Here is a 15491-nt window from a genome sequence, read left to right on the forward strand (position 1 = left end):
TGCCAAGGTAGACACATGTAGTATGAATTAAATGATTAAAGGTGTATAGGACAGCAAGGAAGATCCCATGCTATACTTGCCTTAAACTCAAATCCTTCTTCTATTGAATTGTAACCTCCAAACGACTTCTTCTGGATCACCAACTTCTTTTATATCACCAACGCAAAGCTCACCGACTGGACATGATCATAAAGCACCACACAAGCATCCATGCAATCATACACAAAGCAAACAATAGAACTAAATTAGAACAATACACCAAACATAATAAACCATTGGTAAAAAAGTTTTAAAGATGTTCTACACGTTACTATGAACACACAGACGTAGAAAGCACTCTAATCAGAGCTATAACGAAAAAGTTATGAATTAAATAAGATTTCCTTTAATAAAATAATAGATTAAATCTAACCTCAAATTTTAAAAGTTGAAAATATATTTAACAATAGTATAAACATGTAGATTACACAATTACGAATCTAACGTAACTTAAACGGGTCAAATCAGAGTTAAAACGGAGAAACTACGCATAAAATAAGATCAATGGCATTTTTATAAATACTTGGAAATCAATTTCGTATTTAAACTAAAAGAAAACTAAAATAAAAGATTAACTAGACCGGGCCTCATTTTAATAAAAACTAAGGGGCTAAAATAGAAGATCTAAGGGCATATGTTGAAATACTTTCAACAGAGGGTGGACCGCGGGTTGTTTTTAAGGAAACTCGGGGCTTTTTCACAAAAGTGCTGGCGCTGGCAGGGTTGACTAGGTCGTTGTCCATGTGGGCGCCACGTGGCAATGCAGGAGTGGATCGGGGTGGTGAGCTGACCGTGGACCGACTGACATGGGAAAGTGGACTAAGTCGACCACTATGCTGTGGACCGAAAGGGTATGAATTAATGTGATCTAATCTTGACCATTGATCTATATTCGAACGGCTAGGAATAGATCAGAGAGAGAGAGCGCGGACTGGCATGGCCGGCGGTGAACTTGGCAGCGGCGCCATGGTTAGCAATGAGAGGCGCATGGGGTACATGGCCTACAGGCCATGGCTGAGCAAAGCGAGGGCACGGAGATGCGTACCTCGAGCTCACGAACTCGATGGGGGTCCTCAGAGATGACCGTGAGGGTGTAGGGGTAGCGGGAGGGTTGCGAAGGCGGCTCAGCAATGACGTCAAGGTCGTGCATGCAGTAGAGAGCGGCAGAGTGAGAGGAAGATGGCTTCAGAGGTTCCTTACCACCACACGTAGCTCGATAGGGGATCAGGGCGGTGGTGAAGCTACGGAGGCTTCTCGACGGCGTCGAGCTCCACATGGCAAGATCCAAGCAGCGGTGCTAGGCTAGCTCGGGGCGAGGCAAAGCGAGATAGGGTTAGGTGAGGGAGGAGCGGTGCCGGGAGATCGATATTTAAGGCCCAGCGCGGCTTGGGGTGCACGCCAAATGCGGTATAGGGAGGAGATGGACTCGGCCGCGGTAGAGTCCGATGTGGTTGGATGTAGGGGACGACTAATAGCTAGGGCCCACTGGTCGGTGACCGAGAGAGAGGGAAAGGAGCGGTGCGGTGCTGGGCTGGCTTGGTGTGGGCCACGCGGGAGAGAGGGAGACGCCGTGCTGCTAGGCTTCGCGAGAGAAGATCAGGAGATGGGCCGAGGGGGAAGGAGAGAGGCTGGGCTGGAGCAGGCCGTGGGCCAGAAGGGGAGAGGGCTTGCTCTTTTCTTTTTCCAAATTATTTTTCCTAATATTTTTTCAAATAGGTTTTGAATTCATTTGAACCTTGAACCAAAACCAAATTCAAATATTATTTTAGATATAATTTTCAATTCAAATCAAAATGGACAATTTTAGTAGGCTTTCAAAAATAAATTTTTACAACCTTTTAAATTCTTTTATTTCCCCTTTTTCTTTTCTTTTGTTTCAAAGCCATTTTCAAATTCATTTTCAAAGGCAATTCAAACCATTTTGAATTTTAATCAAAATCACTCAACCAAATAAATCAAATGCACTAGCATGAATGCACCATCAATGCTGCTAAGCCCTATAATAAATTTTAATTTAATGAAAATTATTATTTTGCTATGTTCTATGAGCACAAAAATACAAAATTAAATCAATTTAGCTCTATTTCCAAAGAAGCAAATTTTAGGGTGTTACAATAACCCATTTCATTTTATAAGATGATTGATGAGCTCCGCATATTCCTTCATGTACTTCTCCTATCAATACTCTTGCTTTGTACTTCTCCTAATATTTAAGCAAAACTCTATCGACTGTTTTGTAATACAACTGATCATCCAACAAAACATACTTAGTCGATTTATATCTCAATTTTCTGGTAACCTTCTGTGATGGATTCTTGAGGTAATTGGCTATTTTAACTCTCCAATTATTAACCAAGGTCTCACTACTTAAGATTTCTTGGAACCTTCGATAGCCTGACACATTCTGAGCTAACCGATTGGCCTCTTGATTCTGTGCTCTTGAAATATGCTGAAGAGAAGTAAGAGGAAACCCCTCAAGTAACTTTCGACATTTATCATGGTATCCCTTCAGAATATCATCTTTACATTCATATAGGTCGATCAACTGATTAATAACTAACTATGAATCTCCAAATATTTCAATTGACTCGGCCTTTATTTCCTAAAGAAGTTGAAGTCCCTTAAGAATAGCTTCATATTCTGCTTGATTATTGGTGGTCATTGGTTTGGTTTGAAATGCAAACTCAAAACTTGTCCCTCGAGGTGAAATAATAACAATACCAATGCCACCACCTTGCTTGCATGATGATCCATCGAAGAACAATGTCCAAGGCATAGGTTCCACATAGCCAATGCTTGGTTTATGGTGTTGAGTAATAAAATTGGCCATCACTTGCCCGTTGACTGCTTTAGCCGATTCATACCTCGAGTCAAATTCTGATAATGCAAGAATCCACTTTCCCATTCTCCCATTTAATATCGGCATTGACAACATGTGTTTGATCACATCAGCTTTAGACACAACTGTACACTCAGCTGATAATAAATAATATTGCAATTTAGTGAAGGAGAAATATAAGCATAAGCATAACTTTTCAATAGGAGAATATCTTGTTTCCGGATCCAAAAGTCTCCTACTTAAATAGAAAACAACCCGTTCCTTTCCCTCAAACTCTTGTATCAAGGCCGATCTAATCGTTTGGCTATTGGCCGACATGTACAACTTAAAAGGCTTACCTTGCTGAGGAGGAACCAACACAGGTAGAGATTTCATATACTCTTTTATCTTCTGAAACGCTTTTTGTTGTACATCACCCCATTTAAATTCTTGATCATTTTTTAACTTCAACAAAGGAGAAAATGACATAATCCTTTTTGACATATTTGAAATAAACCTTCTAATGAAATTAATCTTACCAAGTAGAGATTGTAATTCTATTTTATTAGTTGAAGATATTGCCTCATCAATTGCTTTCATACTTTTTTAACTAATCTCAATTCCTCTCTCGTGGACCATAAAACCAAAAAATTATCCAGCTGACACTACAAAGGCACACTTATTAGGATTCATCTTTAAACCATGTTTTGTTGTGCACTCCAAAGTCTCCCGCAGATCAGCCAGATGTTCTTTGTACCCTTTGGATTTCACCACCACATCATCAATATAGATTTCAACAATCTTGCCGATCAACTTATGGAAAATATAATTCATTGTCCTCTGATAAGTTGCACCAGCATTCTTCAATCCAAAAGTCATAACAACCCATTCAAATAAGTCGATTGCGCTGGGGCACCTAAAGGCTGTTTTTGCTATATCTTCTTTAGCCATAAAAAATTGATTATAACCTACATTACCATCCATAAAACTAATTACCTTGTGTCCGGCCGCTGTATCTACCAACATATCGGCTATTGACATCGGATAACCATCCATTGGTGTAGTCTTGTTCAAATCTTTGAAATCAATACAAACTCTCAACTTCGCATTTTTCTTATACATAGGAACTACACTCGATATCCAATCTGCATATCGGTAAGGTTGGATAAATTTTTCTTCTAGTAGTCTTTTAGTCTCCTTCTTAATATCATCAAGAACATTTGGATTAAATCTCCTTGGAGCTTGTTTAAATGGCCGATATCCAGGTTTGATTGGCAACCAATGTTCAACAATTGACCGATCTAAACCAGGCATTTCATAATATTACCAAGCAAAACAATCTTTAAATTCCTTTAATAAATCTATCAATTCTTGTTTATACTCAGTATCCAACTTTGCACTTACATATGTTGGCCTAGGCTTATCTCCTGGACTAATTTCTATTTCTTTTAACTCATCGTCTGACATAAAGCCATGTCCTAGTTTACCATCTATACCATCTATTGGATTATCCATTAAAACAAACTTTCAGAGCTGACTGCTTGGATCGGCTGTTGGCCTTCATCATTGATTCTAATGAAGCATCTTTCCCATTGCTTGCCAGAAAAACACTCAAAATCTTCTAGTTCCCAATACATTGGATTAGCTATTGTTGTACTCACAGAATCATCAGCATGAACTAGCTCAACATTGTCTCCATGGCACTGAATCATGCATTGATGCATAGTCAATGGTACACAACAATTGGCATGAATCCAATCACGATGAAGGAGTAAACTGTATGAACCCTTTCCATCAATGATAAAGAATGTAGTGAGCAAAGTCTTGCTTCAAATTGTCAATTCAACATTTATTGCCCCCTGGTCTTGGACGCATTACCCCTAAAATCCTTAAGCATCATGTCAGTCTCAATCAGATCTTCTAGTCCTTTACCAAGCTTGTGAAAAGTAGTATAAGGCATTAGATTAACAGAGGCACCTCCATCAACCAACATTTTACTTATCGGCTTCCCATCAACAAAACATTTCACATATAAAGCCTTCAAATGCCGATGCTTAACTGGTTTATCAAATATAGCTTGTTGTATCAATGTCAACTAGGCTGTCATCTCTTCATACTCTGATTCATCAAAATCTGAATAGACTTCTTGATCTGCTGGAGCTTTAAATTCAGATAGTAAAAGAAAAGCCATTTAAATATTAGCCGATGGTCGACCTTTATCGACTACTTGTTTAGCACGCCATACTTATAGTTTACTAGATTTCTGAGCCTGTTCTAATTCTCTGCTCCTTAGGCGTTGTACTCTTCTCTTCTGACTTCTTATTAAACCTCCTAGACACCACAGTCCTTCTTGCCAGACATACTCTTCATCATCTTCTTCATAATTGGCCCAGTTCTAATCAACAACTCGCTTTCCAAGCCGATCATGAATGCTTCTATTTTTTAAGCATCGATCCATATCATTACATTGATATTCAATTCGATCATGGATAGACCGACGGTTGATTTAAGATTGCCTAAACTCCTAATATTGTTCGCTATATTCTGGGCAATTATTTCTAGTAGGCAATCTCAAACCTTTGTTTCAACAATGTCTGAAGAAAAGGCAATTCCAATGTGACTCAGCTTGTTCTATTTCATATCTCTCTTCTTGTTGACGTTGATATTTCTTCTCTTCTAACCAGCGCTGATAATCTTTCTCCTTCTGCCGTTGACATTTATTCAATAGAATTTGAGATGTAACACATGGTCTCATCGCACCATCTCTCGATGTTTCTCCCTGCTCATATCGGCTCTTTTGTTGGTTACGACGCCTTTTAATTTCTCTATATTCATCAGCTAATATTTGCATCTTTGGATTAACTATTCTAGTTTCTCTTGCCCTAGCTGATGTTAAAACTTTAGCTTTCCCTTTGAACAACTTAGCATCAACCATGTTCTGATCCTTTGGGAAAGGATTATCATCAACTTTCATTTTTCGAGTTGTATCAAATTTAAGCTTCCCTTGTTGAATAGCGCTCTGAATATGCTGCCGAAAAATCCTGCAATCATTAGTAGAATGAGAAGTAGTGTTATGGTACTTGCAGAACTTCTTATTCTTCAACTGATCGGGAGGTAATATGACATATGATTGGCATGCTGTTTAATCTGTCCCTTCTCAAGCAAGAGATCAAAAAGTTTGTCTGCTTTTGTAACATTAAAATCATAACTTTCTTCAACTTCTTTTTCCCAAGGATTTGGAACCATTACTATCTTTTTACCCCAATTCCATTTAGCTACGATAATTTTCTCTTCTTCATCATCATCATCGACTAAATATGGATTATAAGCTTCAGCGATTGCAACATTCTTCTGGAATCGGATATCTCTACGCATATTCTGAAATTGGCTATTAAGTGATGTCACTCGTTGAGCCAATTGGCCTAAATTATCAAATTCTTGCCCAAGCAACTTCTCTCTCCATGTTGGCAACATTCCTTGAATGGCCAACATAGCTAGCTGATCATTAGTTAAATTCAACGAAAAGCATAAGTTTCTTGTTTCTTGGAACCTCTGAAGAAACTCAACACCTGATTCATTAGCTCTTTGCTTTATAGTTGTCAAAAATGTGATCTTTCTTCCCCCATCCCGATGTAGAAATATGTATAAAAATTCTTTTCAAGATCACTCCAATTGGTAATAGAATTAACCACTAGTGATGAAAACCAAGTAAAAGCTGGTCCTGACAGGGACAAAGAGAAGAAATAAACTCGATATGCTTCTTCGACAGAGGCTTCACCCAACTAAATAAGATATCGACTGACATGTTCTATTATACTTGTGCTATCTTGACCAGTGAACTTAGCAAATTTTGGAAGCCTGTAGTTTGTAGGAAGGGCCACCAAATCATACCACTCTAGATATGGGCGTTTGTACGAAAAGGTCTACCCTTTTGGTTTTAAACCAAATTGATTTTTCATCATTTTGGTTACTCTGAGCAGCTATTCATTAGCATTTGAGTTTGAATTTCTTGGCAATTGCTGACCCATCTGCAGATTGAAATGGTGATGCAATAGGTTCTATTGCATCGAACCTAATATCGATGCAATATAGTCTATTGCACCGAACGTTGGCTGTTGTAATAGATGTATTGCATCAACATGATTTGGATGCAACAAGCTATTGCATCTCTCAATTTTGATGCAATAGACAACGGATGGACGATGCAATAGCTGCTTCTCGCATCAACCACAAGTAACCAATGCGAAAGGCTATTGCATCAAGACCACTTGCATCGGCTGGCATCAAACGAGAAATTGATGCGAAACCGAACTATTGCATCTATTTTAGACCTATAACATAAAAAATTGACTGGTGCAATAGGGTCAAAATTTAGTAGTGTTGCCAGGGCAGAAACACCAAATTGTAGCCCAACCGGCCATCATCAAGGCTGTGGGTGGCACAGGCGGTGAGAGGACAAGAGAGCATAGGTGCGGACGAGGCAAATTGAAGAGAGGTGACTTCTTTCTAGCGTGCTCATGGGCCCAAGGCGACGTCAGTGGCAGAGAGAGAAGCAGGGGCACGCGAGCGGATGGGACAGCTATGGGACCTATCAGACATCAATTGGGGAGCGTCTTGGTGGGGTGCGGGTGCCATGGCTGAGGGATCGTCGCCCCAAATGCATTGCATGAGCGAGCGCGTCAGTGACAGGTCATGGCTCGCATGCTGCGGTGCCATTAATGGCGTCATGATGGCATGCAAGGCCACACGGACTACACCCACCTGGTCAAAGTGGAATAGCGCAGTGCAGACACGATGCAATGCAACGCAAGGCAGCGACATGGTGAAGCATACCTGCTAGGCAGTAGCAGACCAGCTAGGGCATCAGGCCCACGACGGCAACGGCAGGGGCACGGCCAGGCCAAATGGCCCCCAGCATCCAGCCGAGCATGGCGGTGCGCGTGTGTTAGTGCATGCACGTGTGCATGTGTGCACATGTGCATTGGACGACCAATGCTGTGATGCTGAGTGCCCGAGGCACGGTGACTGCACCCACGTGATGAAACCGGATGGGAATGTGCCATGCACACTTTTTAAGCGTCCTAAAAATCCAAATCGTTGATTCAATCGCCAAACCACCTATGCTATACTTAAGAGGGCATGTTAGGCTACTAAAACAAGCCCTAAAACCACACCACTCCTTAACCCAATTACTCTACAAAAATTGCCAAACTTAGCTTTGTCAAACCATTTTTCAGTCTTAGAAATTCGACTAAGTCTTGATCGGATTCGCGTCAAATTCGATTTCCAAACTATTAGACCAGTAAGCTAGTGAATCCATTATTTGACCATAGGTATTTCATAGTCATCTACAAGGTTTGTACTTCTAACTTTATTAAAGTTCCATATATACGTTCTATAGTGTTTTCGTTCAATAAAATTCGTGAACATTCATACTGGATAATTTCATATGTCATGAACAGCCTTTCATTATGCATTTTCGTTGGTCATTTTAAGTTACATAAATTGATTTACACCCTATATTACATACATTAACACATAAATATGATGCTCATATAGTGTTTTAGTAAACGATTTATAGTGTAACACCGAGGGTGTTACAAATCTACACCCCATAAACAAAATCTCGTCCCGAGATTTCATGTGCCTAGTGTGGGAAAAGAGATAAAGAATACAATTTGATTTAAACAACTACCTCAGTGACCAGAAAGAAGGTGGGGATAATGCTCTAGGATGTAACTTTCTTACTCCCACGTTGCTTCATCTTCTGAGTGATTTTGCCACTGAACTTTGTAGAACTTTACCACATTGTTTCTAGTCACCCTCTCTTTCTCATCTAAGATCTTGACAGGATGCTCAATATATGTCAAGTTAGGCTGGAGGGGAAGTCCTTCAATTTCCATGGCTTCATCAGGGACCCATAAACATTTCTTCAACTGAGATACGTGGAACACATCGTGTACCACCGATAAAATATCTGGAAGTTGGAGACAATAAGCAACTGGGCCACACTGCTCCAAAACCTTGTAAGGGCCCACATATCGAGGGGCTAGCTTGCCATGGACACCAAACTGATGCACCCCTCTCATAGGAGACACCTTGAGATACACATGATCCCCAATTGCAAACTGCAAAGGCCTTCTTCGCTTGTTCGCATAAGCTTCCTATTGGCTCTGAGTTGCCTTCAAATGACTCCGAATAATACTGGCTTGCTCTCGAGCTTCTTTGATGAAGTCAGGTCCAAAGTATCCATGGTCTCCCACTTCAACCTAGTTAAGTGGTGTCCTACATTTCTTTCTATATAGAGCTTCAAAGGGTGCCATACGAATGCTTTCTTGATAGCTATTGTTGTAGGAAAACTTAGCTAAGTTCAAGCATTCATCCCACTTCTCAGGAAAAGAAATGACACAAGCTCTCAACATATCTTCAAGTACCTAGTTTACCCTTTATGTTTGGCCGTCAGTCTATGGATGATAGGTTGAACTTTGGAGGAGGCTAGTATCAAGACACTCCTAGAGTTGCTCCCAAAAGCGGGAGACAAAGACGGACCCTCTATCAGAGACGATAGTGAGAGGAACTCCATGTAGGGTCACAATCCGGTCAAAATACAGCTTGGCATACTTTCTAGCTAAATATCTAGTATCCACTGGGAGAAAGTGAGCTGACTTTGTAAGGCAATCCACAATGACCCAAATAGAGTTATAGCCCTTGGACGTGCGGGGTAAACCCACAATGAAATCCATGGAAATATCTTCCCATTTCCAAATAGGAATAGGCAAAGGCTACAAATATCCCAGGGTATGCATGTGGTCTGCCTTAACCCTCCCACAAGTGTCGCACTCTATGACGTACTTGGTGATATCCTGCTTCATATTAGGCCACCAATACAAGTGGTGCAAATCATGGTACATCTTGTTACTGCCAGGATGGATAGACAACTTGGAATGATGAGCTTCATCCAAAATCTTCCTTCTAAACTCCTCATTTGATGGCACCACCAATCTATTCTTGTACCTTACTACCCCTTGCTCATCAATACTAAACTGAGGACCACGCCCTTAGGCAATTAATTTCTAGATGTGAGGAATTTCTAAAGTGTCTTGCCTTTGCTCCATAATAATCTGCTCAAGTAAATCTGAGACTAAGGCAATGTGAGCTAGCACCTCAGTATGGTTCAGAGACAAAGTTGTTTCTTCAACCTGATATGACTTCTGGCTCAAAGCATCAGCTACCACATTAGCTTTTCTGAGATGGTAATGAACCTCCAAGTTATAATCCTTGATTAATTCCAATCATCTCCTTTGCCTCATATTTAACTCAGACTGAGTAAAAATATATTTAAGGCTCTTGTGATCCGTAAAAATGTGTACCTTATTTCCCAACAAATAATGCCTCCAAATTTTTAGAGCATGCACCACAACAGCTAGCTCTAAATCATGGGTGGGATAATTTACCTCATGTTGTTTTAGTTGGTGTGAAGCATAAGCTATCACACGCCCATCCTGCATAAGCACACATCCCAACCCCATCTTCGAGGTATCACAATATACATCAAAAGGTCTGTCAATATTTGGTTGGGCCAGAATAGGAGCACTGGTAAGAAATTTCTTCAAAGCTTGAAAGGCTTCTTCACAAGCTGGGCTCCATACAAACTTAGCATCTTTCTGGGGCAACTTGGTCATCGGCTGAGCTATTTTAGAGAAATCAGGAATGAAGCGCCGATAGTATCTAGCTAGACCAAGGAACTAACAAATTTGATGCACTGATTTGGGAGACTTCCAATTGAGCACATCTTGCACCTTGCTTGGATCTATAGAGATACCTTTAGGTGTCAGAACATGTTCTAAAAACTGCACTCAATCTAACGAAAATTCACACTTGCTGAATTTAGCATACAACTTGTGTTCCCTCAATCGAGTCAGTACTATCCAACGGTGTTGGGCATGCTCTTCCTTGTTCTTGGAATATATCAAGATATCATCAATGAATACCACCATAAACTTGTCCAACTCCGGCATAAAGACTGAATTCATGAGATACATGAAAAATGCAGGAGCGTTGGTGTGACCAAAAGACATGACTAGGTATTCATACAGCCCATACCTAGTAGAAAAAGTTGTCTTTGGTATATCTTGTGGTCTAATCTTGATTTGATGATAGCCTAAACGAAGATCAATCTTGGAGAACACCTTGGCACCAGCTAGTTGATCGAACAAATTATCAATACAAGATAAAGGATACTTGTTCTTAATGATTACCGCATTGAGAGGGCGGTAGTCCACACATGTCCAAAGGGTGCCATCCTTCTTCTTCACAAAAATAGCTGGACAGCCCCATGGTGAAGAGCTAGGACAGATGAATCCCTTTTCCAACAACTCTTCTAACTACTTCTTCATTTCAGCCAACTCCTTCGGAGCCATGCGGTACGGGCACTAGGAGATAGGAGCAGTGACAGGCTCTAACTCAATGGAGAACTCCACATTTCTATCCGGTGGCAACCCATGTTGATCTCTAGGAAAGACATCTGGGAACTCACAGACTACAGGAATAGAGGCAAGATCAGGAGAAGCTTTAGCATGAGCAGTAATAGGTAAGGCTGGATCTAAGGGCATAAGAAGAGACATCCTATCCTCCAAAGAAGGAAGCCATAACTCAACAACTCCCTTCTTTAGATCCAAGACTACCCCATAAATACGCAATCAGTTCATTCCTAGAATTTCATCAATGCCTTGCCCTGGCAGTACCATGAACTGGAGGTGGTAAGTGTGAGTGGCTAACATTAATCCAACTATGTCTGTCTGAGTATTAACGCATAACTGCACACCTAGAGTACTGATTCTATAGGCAAAAGGTATATCCATAAGAGGTATATTGTGCCTATGTGCAAATCCCATGCTCATGAATGAATGTGATGCACCAGAATCGAACAACACATAAGCTAGATGGGAATCAATGGTAAACATACCCGCCATCACCAGTTCATTTTGTAATATCTCCTCAGCCTCTATGAAATTAACCTATCTAGAATGGCTTACTGGCACTTTCTTCTTGATAATTGTCTGCTTGATCAGGCGGGAGTTAGCTAAGGGCTATGCAGACTAGGCAGGCTGGTTTTGTGGACACTCCCGGGCATAGTGGTCTTCCTTGCCACACTTGAAACAAGCACCAGGCTTGTTCCCCTGTCCTTGATGAGGTGGGACCTGCAGTCCCTAAGGCTGTTGTTGTTGCACCTGCTGAGTCAGTGCACGATACTAGGTGGAAGGTGCCTGATAGGTCTGCTAAGGCTATCGAAACAAATGCCCACCTAAAGACTAATAGGGCATCCACCTGAAAACCTATACCTTTTGAGCATGGGGGTGACTAGAAGACCCAGTAGCCACCTGCTTGCGCTTCCATTCTACCTAAGAGTCACGCTACAATCCCTCCATGGCCATAGCGGCATTCATCATAGCGCCAAAGGTATGGTAATTTCCTATATATAACTCCTTCTGTAGGCTACAAGAGAGGCCATGATAGAAACAGTTCCTCTTCTTCTCATCTGTATCAACGTGAGTCCCAGCATACTGTGACAAGTGGTTGAACTTGTTGACATAGTCCATCATAGACATGCTTCCTTGCCTCAGGTCCAAGAACTCTGTCAACTTCCTATTTAGAACACCAACAGGAATGTAATACTCTCTGAAGGCCACAGTAAACTCCTGCCAGGTCACCCGGTGATCCACCAGTTGCATGGCATTGAATGTGTCCCACCATGCACTAGTAGATCCCAACAGCTATTGTGCTACAAAGCGCACCTTCTACTCCTCAGTTACGATGAGTAGCAGAAACTTTTGCTCCATAATACGAAGCCAATGCTCTACATCCAGAGGCTCAGCAGTCGGCGTGAATGTGGGTGGGTGTGTCTTCAAGAAATCCTAATATGAACAGGTTCCCTTGGGACCGTGGGCACCACCCCCATTCCCACCATTTCCTCTATGACCTCCACGAGCGAAGCCACCGATAGCCTGTGCTAACAACACCATGGCACGGGCTGACTCGCGATGAGCAGCCAACATCTCGGCCATCATCTTCGCATGAGTCATCAGAGGTGGCGGTGGTGGAGGAGGAGGAGCCAAAAGTGGGGCCTCATGGCCCTCCCTGTTGTCATGCTCATTACCCCAGCCACCTTCACCTTGGCCTTCACCAAGACCATGGCCCACTTCGACACTGGTGCTCCCACGACCGGATCTCAAGTTCATCTAAAAATAGATAGGAACCAACCATTTAGGATAACCCTCTAGATCAGGAACAAGAGATTAGAGAAATGATAAGACATTTATTAAAGCATTCTTTTAGTTTATCCTATCAATTCACTAATCCAAATTATATGTGTAGGGGGAGTTTAGTTTAAGCAAGATTCTATTATCATGATGCATGCATCGGCCTATACGTTCACTCAAGCTAGAATATAGCAGCATTCGCAAAATTTTCGGCACATCGCACACTCACTTTCCGCTTGCTAAACGATTCTTACGCAGCGTAAGTCAGTGTACCTGTAGAAGATTGATTAGATAAAACTAGTGCTATCCTAAATAGACCATATTGCTAGGGCTTATGCTTATTTACATCATTTTTCGCATCCTACTTTTTGCAAAACTTTTGTTGGTCAAATTTTAGGTTTTGGAAAAGAGTGATGAAACTCGTAGACTCATTATTGGCTCTGGTACCAACTGTGACAGAACCGCCCGAAATAACACACTTACAGAGGCGCTTGTCTTCCACTAGACACTAAGTACCCCGAGAGCAAGCTACATCGGGCGGATTCCATTGAGCACACCCCAAGGGAGAGATCAAATAATCCACATTTTTCCATCAGGATCCAATAATGAGAATGAGTTTACATTACTTTGTCCATTTCATATATCCAGAGTTCTTAAAAATACATTATTACAGGACCAAATTCAAAGTGCGGAAATTAAACAATGGAATGGAAAGAAACATCTATCGATAATATACAAGGATCCGTCTGTGCCCACCAGAAGAATTCTTCCCACAATGGCTACTCCTCAAGCAGTACCTACAATAGGGGTAAATAAACCCTGAGTACACAATGTACTCGCAAGACTTATCCGACTAGTGGGAATAATTTCCCGACTCCAAGGGATATCTTTATGGTTTGTTGGGTTTTCTTTTTGCGGAAAGCAATACTAATAGCAAATCCTTATGTATGTTTATTATTAGTAGTCATGATTAGTTTATTATCTAGCCATTCTATGAAAGCACTATTCTACTTTCAAGCAAAAGTTGAGCAAATAGTTCCATTTCACCACCTTTCATCTTTCAGTTCTTACTACGGTGCTAGACTGTAGACAAGCCATACCGGATCACTCGGGATTCATGAATCAATGTGCCCAGCTAGGTACCCCAAAACACATGCCATGCTTGCACCCCAGGCACAAGCAGGACCAACCCACCACTCTCCTATCACGGGGTCTAGGTCCCCATCTGAACTTGGACTCCAAGCCCCTGCTCCTGAGTCCTAGACTCAGTGCGGTGCTTAGACCTCTACCATCCCCGCCTCCAATCAGTTGGTTCGGAAAGAGCCAAAACCTATGACAAGAGAGCAACAAGCCTTCCGTGCGCCCATACACAAGTATGTGTTCAGGATAATAAGTCTTTGACTTGCCTAGAACCCAATGCAACGGCCGGTCCTTAACCGACACAAATAGGAAAACAGTGTAACCAAGCCATGCCCCGTTGACCGTAGGACACAACCTCTTACACCCACCAATACCCAAACCATATCCCTGCCTGGTCTCCATTTTCCTTTCACCATTTTTATCATGAGTGATAATAATAATCACCTATTGTGAGTAACGGTAGGTTACTCATGCTACTGAAATCCTGAGCATAGCAACTACTTCACCTATGCTAGTAGGACTCATAGGTAGGTATATCTATGCATGTAGTTTCCATAAAATGCATGTAACATAAATGCACATCATATATATTCAGTGATCATTCAAAATAAGTCACGAACTCTACTAACTTGTTATCTACATGCATGAAATGATGATGCAACACTTAATAATATGGCAACAACAACTCTTAAATAAGAATACAACTATCAAACTACTAAGCTAGCTCTACCAACTAAGACGCTAAGTTGCCTATCATTCAAAATAAGGCACGAACTCTACCAACTCGTTATCTACATGCATGAAATGATGATGCAACACTTAATAATACGACAACAGCAACTCTTAAATAAGAATACAACTATCAAACTACTAAGCTAGCTCTATCAACTAAGACGCTAAGTTGCCTATCATTTCCACTAAATAGGTATGAAACATTTCAAGTATTAACTTAACAACTAAAGGCATTCTCGCTCTGAATACCGATTTACTATATATATAACAAAACAAGGAGTACTAGCTACCATATTTATCAACAAATTCCAAGGCTACAAAAATTGCAGTGAGCACATAATTATCTAATGAACCTACTGTAAAATATTCATGGCTAGAGCTATTACCAACCTACCACAAAAATTCCTACAATTATTAATCTAAATAACACTAACACTTCCAAATAATTTAATGGACCTTAGCATCCACACACATATATATATAAACTAACCATACTATCAGAT

Source organism: Miscanthus floridulus, chromosome 1, assembly GCF_019320115.1.
Source record: "Miscanthus floridulus cultivar M001 chromosome 1, ASM1932011v1, whole genome shotgun sequence".
NCBI classification, from domain to species: domain Eukaryota; kingdom Viridiplantae; phylum Streptophyta; class Magnoliopsida; order Poales; family Poaceae; genus Miscanthus; species Miscanthus floridulus.